General features: G+C 45.6%; 1 protein-coding gene across 11 annotated transcripts in view; it reads right to left on the bottom strand.

Moving 5' to 3' along the window:
- LOC122633679 (CUGBP Elav-like family member 4) overlaps positions 1 to 16,066 on the bottom strand; it is a 469,576-nt gene that overhangs the window by 318,698 nt on the left and 134,812 nt on the right. For 2 of the 11 annotated variants that reach the window (XM_043821886.1, XM_043821889.1), the window contains one exon: positions 11,284 to 11,429. The exons of the other annotated variants lie outside the window; for them this stretch is intronic. The gene's annotated coding sequence lies outside the window, so the exon portion shown is untranslated. The remainder of the gene's footprint in view (positions 1 to 11,283; positions 11,430 to 16,066) is intronic. 11 annotated transcript variants of the gene reach the window in all.

The following is a 16,066-nucleotide window of genomic DNA, read 5'->3' on the forward strand; positions in this document are numbered from 1 at the left end:
GTTCGAGTCGAGTACGAGTTCGCTCATTCTAAGTTCTAACTTTGCCAGTCGTGCTATATCCACAGTCTAGTCGCAGCTGCCTGAAAATTAGATCTTCGCGCTTCGGCACGGTAAGAAACGTTCAAATATCGAAACGATGAGAGTTTGGAATTGTCATTGGAGAAAAGGAGAGAGCCATTTTTTTCGAATGGGACGGAATAGAAACAGGCCGGTTAGCGATAGGGTATTCATCCGTAAACTTCCACGAGGTACGTTCATCGCGAAGCAATTTTCTTCTTGAAAAAAGCCAAAAGTCGAAATGGACAGGCAACGCTTGAACGGACTGTACACAATGTCCCGCTCATATTCCGATATATTGCCGACTATATATCGATGTTTGCGTCGAAGGTATGGGTATTGTGGGTGGATGGGCGATAGGTGTAAACAAGAAAGGAGAATATCCATCCTCCTCTTTCCTCTCCTCTCCCTTCTTCGGCTATCTTCTTCGTAGTCACCGTATGCCTCGTAGCAGAGGTCAGGCTAAGGCAGACTAGACTGGAGAGAACCGAGGGTGCGGAGAGAGCGTACAAGAGGAAGATGAGGAGGAGGAGGAGGAGGAAGAGGAGGAGGAGGAGGAGAGAGCTACATACACAGTAGCTAGTCGATGTGATTGGCCTTGTGCCAGGGGCCCCTAACGATGCTTTCGAAAGGAGGAGAATCCTACTTCGTCCTCTCCAACGACGAGCCTCCAAAGATACCCAGGAACAGTGGCGGTGACGCAATGTTGCCGCAATCACATTTTGGCACGCCTCTACCTAGACTATACCCCTCGGCAAGCACCTTCGATTTCTCGCGGCCCGCTGAATTCGGCCGGTATCGAAATCCCCAAGCCAAAGCCCCGTTGCGAAATCGAACACCAGCGGACCACTACTACCAAACGGCGATCCGATCAAATCCATGCTATTCTGACTTTGTTCGCTATTATTCCCTGAAACTCTTCTGGACGTTTCGACTCTTTTATTTTTCTTTTTTCTTTTCTATTTTTTTTTTTCCTTTTTTTCAAAGCTTCAGCCACAAGCAAGCCGTATTTTAATATTTTCCCGACCGACTATCCCTGAAGAATATCACAGAGTATCTTCGAAAGCAGCGTACCAAAGGACTTCTTTATAGGCCACTCCGTGTCTATGTCAAAGTTGGATAGGTGCGATAAAAATTGAAGACGTCGTTCGACGTTAATACTATGCAGAATTTTAAGAAGCCGCTGAGCCAGGCTAGCGTGCTCGAGCGGAGCGGATTGAAAAGGTCGAGTAATACAATCAGCATGATTTCAATAATAATATCCTGAGCACGTATACGCGAAGCTAATAACAATCTTTGCCGATACAAACGTTGGTGCAGCGCGGTCTGCTCGCTCGTTTAAATGCGAAGACGAGCAGAAACGGCGGCGTAGAATAAAGTGCCGTGAAATAAAGGAGAGTATCTCTCCCCTTTGGGGTGATTCGGTAGGCGCGACGAGAGTTTCAGTGGCTGCGGATGGAGAGTGGTTGTATCTAATTTAAATTCTCGACATAAAAAGCTTGCAGAACGCGAGGAGTGCTCGGGATAGTGTGGATCGCGGCCAAGCCACGTGCGGCTGCGAGATTCATTCCGCTTTACATGGCCGGTCCGTGCCCACCCACTCTTCTCTGCATCCCCCTCAAATTCCCTCTTGGTCCTTTATCTCGCCATCTCTCTCTCTCTCTCTCTCTCTCTCTCTCCCTCTTTCCCTCTCCCGCCCAGCAGGATCTCATCTCCACGCAGCCCATTCCGCTTCACGACCCAAAGTATGACCGGAACCCTAATGCCGCAGAAGCTCCCCTTGGGAGAGGAAATCATCCGCCGACGTGAAAGGATGACCCCTCCGTGCCGTTGGTAGTATGAATATCGGTCAAAAACCAAGCCTCTCGATTTCTCACAGCTCGACGATTAAAAGGAATTACTCGGTTGAATAACAGCACTCGAACACAATGAGAAACATGGTTTATTTCGTTTTTGAAATTTACCCGCTAGCATATTATCGTCTCTTTACGGGCTGACATTTTTTCCAAACTACAAGAAACAAAGGACTCTGACAAAGAAGAGGACAAAGAGAAGCGCACTGAAATCCGTTGATAAAGCGATAAAAATAGAATTGGAAATCTACTGTTGTAATATTATAATCTAGCTCTTAAGGCTATTCAAAGCCTTGCAGAGACAGCATGTCCAGAGGTCATCGGCCAAGATCTCTTGGTCCGACTCTCTGGCTTTCTAGGACATCGCTCTCTCTAAAGATGTAACTCACCTCTTACCATCAAGGTAGCAAAGGAGAGTTTCCCATCCTACTAGAATTTCTACCTACTTCAAAGGCCGTCCATTAAAGACGACTAGCCACACAATCTAGCCTGTAAGATCCTTCAGGACGAAAATTCCACCATCTACGAATGTATAATATTCCGCAGGAAGTGCACAGAAATTCTATAATTCTATGGAAAACATCTACATCCGCCTGTTACGTACCCATCCCGATTTCTCCAGAATATACAGAATTGATTTTAATAAACGAGCGATGAAAAAGTATTGTCAACATTTTTGAAAGATTTCTCGGACATTGCTATTATCGAGTCATTTGTTATATGTGTAATAAAAAAAATAAATCGCAACAATCAACATCAACGGTAAAAGATATAAAAGCGTGTATCAGTAGAGAATACAGCCATAATTTCGTTTTCGCAAATGGGCATAGCTTTTCAGAGCTCTACCCTAATACGCTTTTGTTAACTTTGAAAATCATTCGATATGGCTGTGAGTAGTATCGTTTCGGACTCGATCAGGGAGGAAAATAATGCCCAGCATCATTTACCCTCGTTAACGATCCTCTTCTATGCGGCCACGTACTACCGGCTCTATCGATTTCCCTCGCGAATCGCGTTTCCGGTAATTCACGATGCAAGCGCGTGCAATGCATTTACGTCGCTCGTAAACCCGAATTATATGTGTCAAATATTAACACCAGTGCAGAGCGCGTCACGGATCGTGAGCCTATAGATCCAGCTACCCTCGTTCGTCATTTATGATAGATTTCCGATCAGACAGTACCTATTGATTTTACTTTCAATATTTTTTTTCCATAGTCGCTCTTATTATTTTTATGATCTAGCAGATAAAATATTCAATTCTACGTAAGAATAAAGCTTTTTTTTCACAAATGTACTATTTCGCAAAAACATAGCTATTTGAATTAAAGGAAGATAAGTCATGGAAAAGGTGCGACTTTTCTTTTCTTTTCTATTTTGATTCGCATGATCTTTGGAAATTTCCATGATGGACGATTGCGCGTAGTGGAAAATATGATGGAGATGGATAGATAGTTAGAATAGATAGATAGATAGATAGATAGATACATAGATAGATAGATAGAGATAGAGATGGATAGATAGAGATAGAGAGAAAGAGAGAGAGAGAGAAAGAGAGTTAGCACGATAAATCATAGGGTGCACCGACAAAAGGGACCCGACGAAAGGGCCATCGCCATAAACGTATAAAGTAATTACGGCGTTGCATTCGTGGCGGCATAACGGCGCCGGTCGAGCCATTCACGAGGATTCTCGTCTATATGAGGACTCTATGTATCACATATGCGTAGGTAATACGTGCGAGCATCCCAGCGAAAACTCCCCGCCAAGCTGCGCGCTGATGCTCGCGTAATTCTCACCCTGCCGAAATCGAGGCGCTTTCGTCGAACGTTTCCACGACGAGGATTATGTTCCATTGCATGCATTATCGGTATAATAACGCGAGCTCGCATGTACCTACATATATACGTACGTACATACATATAACAGAAGGCACGCCTAGAATCATACGTACACACACGTGCACGTGTACGCGTGCACGCGCTCACCTCACACGTACGTACAAAAGCCTTGGCTCCTATCGACAAATCGCGAAATCGTGAATTTTGCCGAATTAACCCACTTGCTGAAGTCGCGATTCCATTCGCGTTCATACGAGCGCGATACGGAAATTTGTGTCGGTCGAACGTTATCACTTTACGATCGATGACGTAAGCTCTATGAATATTGGAAGGAACGATCAATTTGAAGTAAAATTTACTGAACACGGTGGCGCGATGGTATCGATGATATTATTAATAAAAATATAGTTCTCGCGTCGCGTATGTTGGATGTTTCATTTCGTGCGATCGCAAATCCATTAGGGAGACAAAAGGACAAAGTCATTTATACATTCAAATGTACTCGAAATAATGTACTACGGATATATATGTATATATACGCACATATATCGAGCGATAGTCGATCTGTTTCGAGAACATTTGTTCATCAGCGAAGAAGCCATTAGTCGATTTATCCGGTGATTTTAAACGACGATCAAAATTGTTTCGCCTCGCTACAGGAATCAAATATCGCCATGTGTATTATCGCGATACTTATTCGATGGATAAGCGAAAGGGGAACGCGACGAGGCAGAATGGAAGACGGGATTCTCCAGAGCATCTCTCTATGGCACTGTGAATTTCATCGAGTTACCCACGCTCTTTCTTATCCCACGCTGAGAAATTCCATTCATATTCATACGTGCCCGATTCAAATGCGTATTACGTCTGTCAAAGGTGCAACGCGGTACTCGTAGTTGTCCCGAGGAGAGAAAGAGAGAAATTGAAGACGGATAAGAAGAGCGAGGAAGAAAGAGAGACAGACGTGGATGCCTTCATAATAAAAAAAGGGGAAGAGTGAAAAAGGCAAGCTTTTTCTGCTCGAATCCGTCCGGTCAAAAGATGCACGCTATTTTTTTCATGAAAGAAGGCTAAATGCGATAGCTATAAACATTCTTGATAGAAAAATTACAAAATGGTAGACTAAATGCGGAAATTACTCAAAGGAACGATTTCTATCGTCGGATCTATCGGTAGGATTCCAAAGGAATACCCTAACGACGATAAATAAAAGATCATAAAATCAAATGAAAATATAGTATAGGAACACGCGACTCTCGTCGCATTTAAAAATCTCCTCGAACGAGATGAATTTCCATACGTCTCTAAATGGTCCCGAGCAAATAAGAAATCCTTCTTTTCGACAGTTAAATCGAGTGAAAAAATAAGAATACCTATCCGTAGAGCCACGAACAGGTCCGTTTGCTCGCGAACCGATGTATTATGTATACGGAATAAATGGAATAGAGAGGAGGAGCTTCTAGCTTCGGTCCTTCGAAACCAATAGGGCGAGATAACGGTCTTACCGTGGAACATATTGCTTGGCCCACGTTTGTGCGTAATCTTCTTCTGCCCGTTTACCTCGCTCTCCAGTCCACATTTTTACCGTCGCGGATAAGTTCGGACGCAAGCCGAACAGCAACCCCTTCCGAGCTTTCGCCAACTTTTCAAAGACTCCTCTGACGTTAAACGTTAACTTTAATGACCCGCAAAAGTGAAAAATCTTTTGACGCTATAGAAGACGGGATCGTTAAAGGGAAGAAAAGGGAATATCGAATGCGCGAGATATAAATAGGATTTGTCAAAGTAGTTTTACGCTTTGAGATTCATGGGACGATTTTGGGTAACGAAGAAGCAAATACGTATCGTACTGAAAATATTGTACGTTTACGATCTATCCGGGTACGAGTAAGGAATGGAAGTACGATTAAACGAGCATAAAGCATGATTCGAAAGATATGGGATCGATAAAAGAAAAAGACAAAGAGAAGAAAAAAGAAGCGAAGATAAATCGGTACAATCAGCAGTTTTATTGAAATGGCTTTGACTAGACTCGATTCTCCGAGAGTAGCAGTCGTAGCCGACGAACGTAACTTGGTACGCCGACTGTACCGGCAAAGTAACGGCTTGCGCTAAGTATCTCAGCATACACATCTTTCCCTGGGCATTTCTCTCCAACTCGCCGTCCCACGAGTACGCCGTCCTTTCTCTCGCCCTATCCCTTCTCAGTTCTATCCCTTGAAGCTCCCTTCAGCCGCTCGTCGTTCCCCGAACCCCGCTGGGCGTGCTGAAATCGCGCGCTAGGAGGCCGAATGTATTTCTCGAAGGGCTTAATGTTGGCGAAAGTGGAGGTGCGGCACAATAGTGGCGCTCGTGGAGTGAGAAGGTGGCTGAGGGGTAAAGGAAGAAGCGTCGAAGTGGTGCGAGCATAGTCATTGTACAGAGGATGCAGCGCACAGTCCCAACCATAGACTTGTGTGTCCTATTCCCCCCCCCCTCTCTCCCTCTTGCTTGTCCCGTGTATTTGAGAGTGGGTGTATTAAAGAGCTCGCGAGCGCGCGATACCTGCTCCCCCAATATAGGCCGTAGGTAAGAGAGATCCAAGAGTAAGATGTTAAAACTCCTTTATCAAACACGTCCCAAACGAGCGTATCTCTCTCTCTCTCTCTCTCTCTCTCTCTCTCTCTCTCTCTCTCTCTCTCTCTCTCTCTCTCTGTCGATAATCAACTCGAAGCTCGCATATTCGTGCGTTATCAATTAATCTTCCGTGCCCAGGATTTATCAACAACGAATTAGTTCGGATATCCGTGACTTCTTCGTTCTCCTTCGATCGGCCCCGTTAGCGTTCGAAAGCCAACTCGTTTGTTTCTTCTCGAAAAAGATTGTCAACGACTTTCGATCTCTATTCCTCCTCCTTGGTCTCCTCCAAACACATTGGAGTTTCTTCGGCAAGTTCGAAACTCTAACGAAAGCTCGGCTAAGGTGAATATTTTACACGTAAATCAAATCTTGGAGGGAATATACGCCGAAGAAAGGGTGGTATAGGATGGAGAGGTGGGAACCTAAATCGAATAGAAGCGGCGCTCGTGCAGCACGCTCGAGTACGACAGCCACCAACTCGCTCTCTCAGTCAATCCAGAGACCCTTTCCTCTCCTCCTTTTCTACCTCCCTCTCCACGAGGCTTCTTCAGTCCTCCAAACTTCCTTTTCTTGTATCCCGACGCTCACCGTTGGGCGTCACGTGCTAGCGGGGTATATTCCTCGAATATCTATCGACTATTGAATTTCTGTCGTGCGGCAACGATGTATCCGTTATCGAGTCTATTTACATCGGGGGATTCAATGCGGTGCAAGCAGCCTCGTATACGTCGTTTCGAGACGCTGCAACTGCATGGAATTATTTGAGAAGCTTTCCCGCGTTCCTCGCTTATCTATTAATTTCGATTCTTTCCGCGATTACTGCAAGAGTTTCTACAAGAATTAATTACATCGATCCATCGGAATCGTTCGTCTCGACCAAACGAGTTCTTTTTTTTCCCTTTCGATAAATCTTCGTCTTGTAAATGGCACACCCGTCTTCCTTTCTCTCGTCTCGTCCGATTCTAGATAATTAATATTCTTGTTTAGCCGAGCTTCGTACGTACAGGAGGAAGAGCCAGCGCGCGAAAGAGTAAGAACGGGGTTAACGCGTAACGCCTCACGGAGCGATCAAATATTCAGTGGCACTTCTTCATCGTATCTCGCTAGTTTTTCCTTTATTTATTTGTTTGCTACGTCCTGGGAGAATGTAGAGAAAAGCTTTGACGACTTCATGGTGAAACGAGCGAGAAAAAGTCGCTGTATCGTTCCTTTTTCTTGTCGCCTGGGAACACTGCCAATAGACTCTCACCCAGATACGATTCTGACTCGAAAAGGCACGCGTTAAATTAATAAATTATGAGGACTTTTTCGTCTGCTGGCTCGAGGCCGAATCACTTCGAATACGTGATCCCGAGTCTTGTTCGAGATGAAAATTTTGTGACCCTAGTCTCGCGGCTTTTAGAAAGAGTCGCCAACAACTAGGAGGGAGGATGTCAATAACGATAAGGAAGTTTTCCTTTTGAAAAGAGTATGCGGATATTTTCGTAAACAGGTTTCGTACGAGTAGCGAAGGCGTAGGAAAAATAAAGAAAACCGAACGACGTCGTCAAATAGAGAAAAAAAAAAATGAAAGCGAATCATCGGTGATACATAAAACTACTATCGCGACAATGAGAGGGCAGATCTATTTACTCTGGTTCTCGCGGTAGTGCTTTGACGACAGTCGCTAGATAGCTCTTTCATCCGGTAATTAGCCAGAGAGCTCGAGGAGTTATCACCTGGTACGATCGTGACTCATGTATGCGTGTTTAGTGTACGCGCTCGGTCGTTCGTTCGCTCGTTCGTTCGCTCGCTCGCTCGCTCGCTCGCTCGTCTAGCGAGCTAGAGTACTCCATTCGGTTACGCGCGATATCGCCTACTCTTGTCTTTAATTAATTAACACCGTCCTCGAATAATAATTATCGAAATGAAAGATGGTATCTCGATCGGCTTATTTATTGGAACGATCCGATAAAGGATCTACCAACATCGTCCGGAGCCGGCAGCGCTCGTTCTCTATCTTTCTCCCTCTCGCACAGAAACGCATGCACGCGCGCACACAGCTTCGTCGCACGCAAGCGCGCGACGTGTACGTAGGTAGATACGTAAGCTCGCTTCTCGGTCGTGCTGCTGGCCGGTAGCGATATCTAAACGCGGCTCTACCCTCGCGTAATTGATTCATAAATTAATTTGCTCGAGCAAGCTCATATTTACGGCTTTTAATTACACCGAGTCTAACGTATCCTGTTCCCATTTCATGGTCGAGCACGCTGCGCTTCCACCGTGAAGACATCTCTCTTCGCGAGACAGATTCCGTCTTCGTACAACGTCCAAAAAGACGCACGTCCTTTTTCAATTTTAATGCCTGTTGGCGTCTCTTTTCGTCTTTTCCGCCTTACCGCACTCGATCGTGCCGAATCATTCATAGAATCCTTTAACTCGGCGATCGCTCGGAAGACCGATCGATTTCTAATAAAATAATTATAACGAAAGAGCTAAATGTGGAACAAAGAGAACGATCTTTCGTTTCGAAACCGAAAGAGTTCACTTGGCATGCATTCCATGAAATATCGAGTAGGTAAAAGTTATGTGTTCTGGCTAAAGCAATCGATTCAATTACGCCCTACGCTGTGATTCGAAATAGGCACGAAAGCTCTCGGATATACGAGTAGTTCTACTAGGTGGCGGTGGCAACAGTCATGGCAAGAGGAAGAGAGAAAAAGGAAAGTGGAGAATCGGACGACGAGGCACCTCCTGCCCTCCCCCCGCCCCGCATAGGTCGATTCCAGACTCGTTAGACCGGTACAAACCACAGAGCATGGGGCCCTGCCACGGTGGAACGTGTGGACCTACCTAGAAACATATGTATACGTATATACACGTATACGTATACCGACGTCCCTTTGCATTTGAGCTTTCCTCCGATATTAAAGCTGGGGCAATGGGATTGCGACGATTGGTGGCGCGCAACTACCTGCCTGCTGCCCGCTCTACCGATAATTATGTGCCAATTAAATTTAACGACTGTCCATTATTCCGTTTCGCGAGTGTAACGCGAGCTGCCCTCCTACCAGCCGTTTTCTCGAGCTGATTCGATACTCTCTTCCCCCCCCCCCCACTCTCTCTCTCTCTCTCTCTATCTCTCTTTCTTCTGCCCTAGCCGAACCAATGCATCGGTAGCAGCAACTATCCACATCGAAATCCAATTACTTTTTAATATCGCTCGGACGAGCCTGGAATCGAGTCGCTTTTTGCGGATTCCATTCCGCGTACGGATTTCGTCCGAGAGGTAAAACTGCAAAAGATTCGTGCCAGGGAATAAATGGCTAGAGTCCCTTCCTTCTCCGACACCTTCCTTTCCGTGTACATCGCTTGTCAGAAAATCTTTCTACACCGTTTATTCCGGACGATTCGAGGTTCGACCGAAACGACCAATTTTTCTTTCATTTACAGAGACTTTTCCTGCATACGAAGTGCGCGTGACGTCGCATGAAATTTCCTTCGAACTCTCACACATCTCCCTGTCTTTGTTTCTCTCGATCTCTGTAAACGTTTAAATCGCTTTTGAAACTATATCCTCGCGCGACCAGTCAAGCTTGACGCTCTTTTGCTACTCATCAAGAATTCAAGCGTTTCGACCACAGATTAACCCGTTCCACGATTTCTGTTTGCTACCGCTTTCCTGCTCCATTAAAGAAGGAATGAGGGAAAGCACGGCGTCGACTAGCTCGTTTTTTTTACTCTCTCAGCCTAATTACCATCACTAATTTAAAGAAATATTCGATGCTCCGCATTTACGCGCGGTAATGCAATTATTTGCTGAAACGAGTTTGATCCTGTCGACCGGTACACCGACACCAAAGGTTTCTCTTCTTTCGCAAATAACCGACCGAGTGTATTTTTTGTCGGGACAAATTGTTCGTACCAAACGTTTGCATTTTATACTGCGTAACCTAATCTGCGTAATCCAATCGCCATAGAATTCGATCAACGATTGATCGACTAAATCGTCGTCCGATCGGTTTTCTTTATTTTTTTTCTCTTTCGTTTTTTTTTTATGCCTCTTCTCACGAAACGAGGAAGAGAACAGAGTTTACAGACGAGTTTCGCCCCGATTCGAACTTGTTCATTTATATGGCGATTTCCAATCGTGCGCGCCTTGCCAGGAATTCGCTGTACACGTACGGTTTTGATCAACGGCATGCTAAGAATCGACGATTCTCGCGGCGCCATTCCGCTATTCTCTCGTACAGGACTCGATCACGTATCGGCAGTCCCCCAAATACGAAGGGTAGCGTAACTCCCAACGCGAAACGAGCTTGATACCGTATTTCTAACATCAAGTTCGAGGACTCGTGGGGGAACGTGGAACGTCGGAGTTGCGGATACAGGGACGAGTCGGTTAGGGTGAGCACCAACACAGAGTGACCACTAAACACCTAACAACCAACAATTGCAGCCAACATCGAACACTGATAAACCAATGAAACTAAACCAACCACAAGTCACATTGTAACGGAGCTCAGCGAACACCGAAGACATAATATCCAACGATACATACGTATACATATACGTGATAAGTGTGTACGTGTATGTATAAGTACCAAATGCAAAATATGAAATAACGTAATAAATACAGTAACGAACGCGAAGAATGCAGCGTCGATTCGAGCGACGACGATACACGTCATTGGATAGCATCTTAGCATTCTAATTATTTCGTCGCTTCGAGAGACACGAGCATTCTTCGGTTAACGTTTTCCTTTGTTATCTCGCAAGAATTTCTTGCAATGTTATAACATCAAGTTTTCAAGATCAAAACATCGAGGAACACTAATTGTGAAACACGTGAAAACGTAAAAGTGATACAGTCCAACATTCAATAAGGATGACATATCTTCAGAGAGACACCGAGTAGGGGTATGGTGACGTACCACATCGAGTACATTGAGAACGTGGTTCGCGCGGACGACTCTAGTAGTGGTAGTTGTTGTTACATTGTGTGTTGTGGACGTGGCAAGAAGAAGAAGAGATGGAGGAGGTGTGCGGCGCCCCCGGCCAGCCGGTCGCCCGTCACACCCTGAAACAGAATAAGGTTGTCACTCCCCATTGAAATCGCCAACCACTCCGTACCACAATATCGCCTGTAATCAACATCTAAAAAAATTTCACATAAAAGAAAAGAATAACACATTTGATATCTCGCATTGACGCGTCGATAAAACGAAATATACGTTAGAAATGGGAAAATAATAGATCTAAATAGAAAGACGGAGGATCGATTCGTTTTTTTTTTTTCGAGAATAGCCATTCGACGAGACAAAGCCTCCTATCGAATGAAATTTACAACATCGATCTCCCACCTTTGCCGCTTTGCGGAGTATGCCTGAGAGGAATTAAGCGGAATCAAAGTAGTAGAATTCGTTTCGAGTCTCGAAATCGAATTCCACCGTATACCGCTTTTCCGCTTTATTTTCTGGGAATTCGAATCGTGCGAATCGATCGCGTTTGTTACGATTCGACTTTTTCGGATACACCGTCGATACACTTCCGTTGCTTCCTATTCTCATAGAGAGTAGAGTACCGGCGTGAAGTCGTACTCGGCTAGAGGATTGGGAGCCGAAAAAAGGGGCAAGGTTTTATATCGAGAAAAAGGGGATTTCGGATTTGCCGGACCGTGTCCACCCATTGCATCGTTTACGTCCAATACAAACAAACGAGCTAGATAGAAGGACATAGCGAGGGAAACAGAGAGAAAGGGAGAGAGCGGAGAGAGCTAAAGGGCTGAGAAACGGGAGCAGCGACCGGGATTTTAACGTCGAGCACACTCGTTTCGAGTCGATAGGTCCACTTCGGCTGCTTGGGAAGCAGTCGACATGGTCCAGCAACTTCTCTTCCTCCTCGATCCTACCCTTTCCTCTAACAGCTAAACCATCATTTTTGAATCCATAAAGAGAACGAGTCGTCCCTGCCGATTCATAAATATCGGTTAAAATCGACCGTGGATACGTTCACCCGGATACGCAAACTTTACTTTTCGCTAAATCCCGCAAGGCGACTGCGCGCGAACTTATCATAAAGAGAAAGCGTCGAAGGGATTCTCTGTGACATATTCTCCGTATTTCTCTCGGCATACTTTTTCTCTCGAGATACACTAAAATTTCAACGTACGAACCTAACTCGTCTTTTCAGCCATGCATCACCCTTGTTTCCCTTTCGCCTTCCTCTCTCCCTCTCTCTCTCTATCTCTTTCCGCGATTCCAGGGCTCTGGTATTATTAAAATCATTATTTCCGTCCGTCTCTCAGTATTCATACTGAAATAAATAAACTGTACGCGGCAGGGGAGAGCGAGAGTGAGAGCGAGCGAGCGAGCGAGCGAAAGGGAGAGAGATGGAGAGGGAGAGAGAGGGCTGTATTACTTTCAAGGGACGCGGGAAATGGGCTCGCGTATATACCAGGAGACCTCGCAAATGTACAGAAACGAATAGGCGGAAATATTACGAGTGGAGAGAGAAAGGAAAAGCGTAAGAAGAAAATGGAGAAAGAAAGAAAGAAAGAAAGAAAGAAAGAAAAGAGAGAAAAGGCGTTGTGGAGTTCACTTTGTATGCAGGCAAGAGTGGCGGATCGAGCGACCAAGGAAGTTGCATTATATCTATGTGTTAGTCCTATGATTCTTCTTGGTCTTTCTTTTTTCACGAGGAAAGTTCACAGGTGGATTTAAGCTTTACTTTGTTCTGCTAGTCGACAAGATTCGCGGCCGAGAGGATAAGGTATTATTTCTCGTGTAATACGAAACAAGTTTTAGCACGTCATTGAAACAACGCGTGACGTACTCGCGCAATGCGCCCAGGTATTTGCGAGGAAAACGCGAATGCGTTACGATGTGATCATTGACGCAGTACGTTCAAAATAGAACAGAAGAGGAAGAGAAGTTACCGATAACGGTAACTGAGTGTGCCATTCGCGTTTGTAAACGTCACTATCGTTTGATAGCGAGCGCACGAAAAAGAGAGAACAACCGTCATGAAGTTATACGCGAGACTTTCATGCTCGTGCACTCATGGCAAAGATAACGAATGATACGAGTCGAAACAGCCACACCTTCACGAAGACGAAATACGCGCACTCGATCCGTGCCCCACCGGTTGGCTGGCTGGTTGGCTGGCTGGCTGGCTGGCTGGCTGGCTGTTGCCTCCTACAGCGGACCTTGCACATACGTGTTTGCGTTGCGAAAGCGCCACTCCAAGCGGAACTAACGGTAACGAACGGTTACGAACGTAAGGGACCGGTTCGCAGAGTAAACGACATTTCACTCGAGTAGCGTCACGCTCACACCAGCCAGCCAGCCATCCAGTAAGAGGAAATAGAGGGAAAGAGATAGCGAGATTGGATGGACGACCGAATCGGTGAGAAGCGTAGGTACGGATCGGTGACTCTCAAACTTCGGATACGAAAGGATGTCCGCGTAGAGAAGAGAAAAATTCTAATGTCAAAGATATCGAGAAGCATGGTCGATAGGTAGCACGGTCGAAAGTTTCGAATCTGCTCGATCGATAGAAAACGTTTCTCTTCCTCTCGTTCTCGCTCTCGCTCTCTCTCTCTCTCTCTTACAGTAACGATCCTGGTAGAACGATGGAGAGGGCACGTTCATGGTCGAGATAGGAGTATCGTGAGAGTTCCCGAGTGACGGACGATTCTAGTGCGCAATGGCGCGCGACATCTCTAAACTTCTGGTAAGCCCGGCGCACTGAGTGCGTTTCGCTGGTTTATAGCGTGCTCGTGGTTTAACGGATTCCGGGCGTTCGCTCGTACCTCCTGCTACAGCATCATCCACTCGCAGGCAAGCGTTGTTGCTTCGAGAGGGCAGCCGGTTCTTCGAATTGCACCGTCTCTCAGGCCGGTGCCTGCATCTGCATCTGCATCTGCATCGAGCCGGAGGTCGGATAGTAAATTACACGTTGACTAGAACTGACAACCGCAATGCGTGCCATACGCGACCGTCGTGTACGGCCCTCTTCTCGCTCTCGCACTCACTTCCTGTACAAGACGGCGTGGGTTTATGCGTGCGTACTCCTACGCTATCGACCAAAATAGACCGCTCGCCGAATTACCAGATAGAGATCGAATACGCGAGATAGAGTATCCTATTAAGGACGAAAGAAAAAAGAAAACCAATATTCTCCGACGCTAGTAGTTTACGCGAATCGTATTCCTACCGTAGGATATTAAATCAAGAAATAGATGATGAATCCTACCGATTCCGAGATACATACTTTATGGGAACGGTTATTTATCGCGAATTCTATTCTTTCATAAATTTTTTAATCCGTTACGGAATATGGAGCATGGTATTCCTGCAATTGAAAATTTCATCGTTCATAGGTATTATATTTTCCAATTTCGGATGATAAGATTGACATTTAAATTTCAAAACACTGGAATATACAATGAAACGTCCAAGGTTTATAAACGTATCTACCTAGCATATCGTAGCACCTATAAAGAGAGGTGCGCAAGCGCGCGCGCCTTCACGCCGTCTTTTCTTTCCGGAAGACGGCATATTACAAAATCCTACTACTGGCTGGCATAGACCCCGTCGACATTGACTAGGCTGCTCGCCGTACACGTGGGTATCAGTGCCAAACACCGGTAGTTATGTATATTAGGAGCAGTAAAACTGATGCAAATTTATTTCGAAATTCTGCGCCGCTCTCGTAAAATCGTTTTAAAACTACCCTCGTAAAACGATTTGAGACCTTCTCCGTTCTTCTCCCTCTTTCTTCTCCGTTACTTTTCTGTCCTCTTCTTCCTTCTTCGCTCCCATGGGAAGTACCGCTTCGAGGCTTCAAGCCGGAAAGGCGTATCACGTCTTAAATAAATCGTTCACTTTCCGCCTTTAAAGCAACGACCTTCTCTTTCGACGTCGTAGAAATGCATAGTAGTCGATACGATCGTTTCTCTTATATCTTCGATTCTCTCTCCCCTGTTTTACTTTTAATTGCGTACGATAAATAAATATGAGAGACATGGAACCACGAATCAACGTTTTTAGAACTTAGGTACACCGTATAAGCAAGGAATACCTGAAACACAATCGATCGCGGAAAGGTAATTTGTTCCGGAGGCAAGCGAGGAACTTTGGCGTTCGTTTGAGATCGTGCTGGAACGAGAGCGAGAGAGAAACGGAGAGATAGATAGATAGAGACAGAGAGAGAGAGAGAGGGAGAGAGAGAAGCCGTGGTCGTTGAAGGGGAACGAAAATTTAAGGGTAGCCGTATATTATCGCGATGAAGGGATTGTCTGAGGTTAACTGCCAGACCTTTGTAAGAGAGCGCGAAGCGAATGGGCAGGAGAGAGAGAGAGAGAGAGAGAGAGAGAGAGAGAGAGAGAGAGAAGTGGAAGGAGGGAAGGTAAAAGAGGTTGGAGGTTGCACTATGAATATGCCGCCATTAGTCACACGCCGAACCGCGCCATAGAAAGAGAAATAGGTGACACGAGTTTCGCGGAATTGCGCGCCCTATTGGTATCCCCAGGGTACCGCGAGAGTAACGCGAACAATTCCTCGTGAATGCGCATTTGTCCCACCTCCCAACGACGAGCTCTTCCGCCGCTAGGTGGGCCACTATTATATCCCCTTTGCCCTGCTCCATCCCCCAGTTACTAGGAACGAGGAGAGGTGCTAGAAGAGAATAGGAAGAAGCGGTATCCAAAAGCTC

The sequence above is a fragment of the Vespula pensylvanica genome, chromosome 13 (assembly GCF_014466175.1).
Source record: "Vespula pensylvanica isolate Volc-1 chromosome 13, ASM1446617v1, whole genome shotgun sequence".
In the NCBI taxonomy this organism is placed as follows: domain Eukaryota; kingdom Metazoa; phylum Arthropoda; class Insecta; order Hymenoptera; family Vespidae; genus Vespula; species Vespula pensylvanica.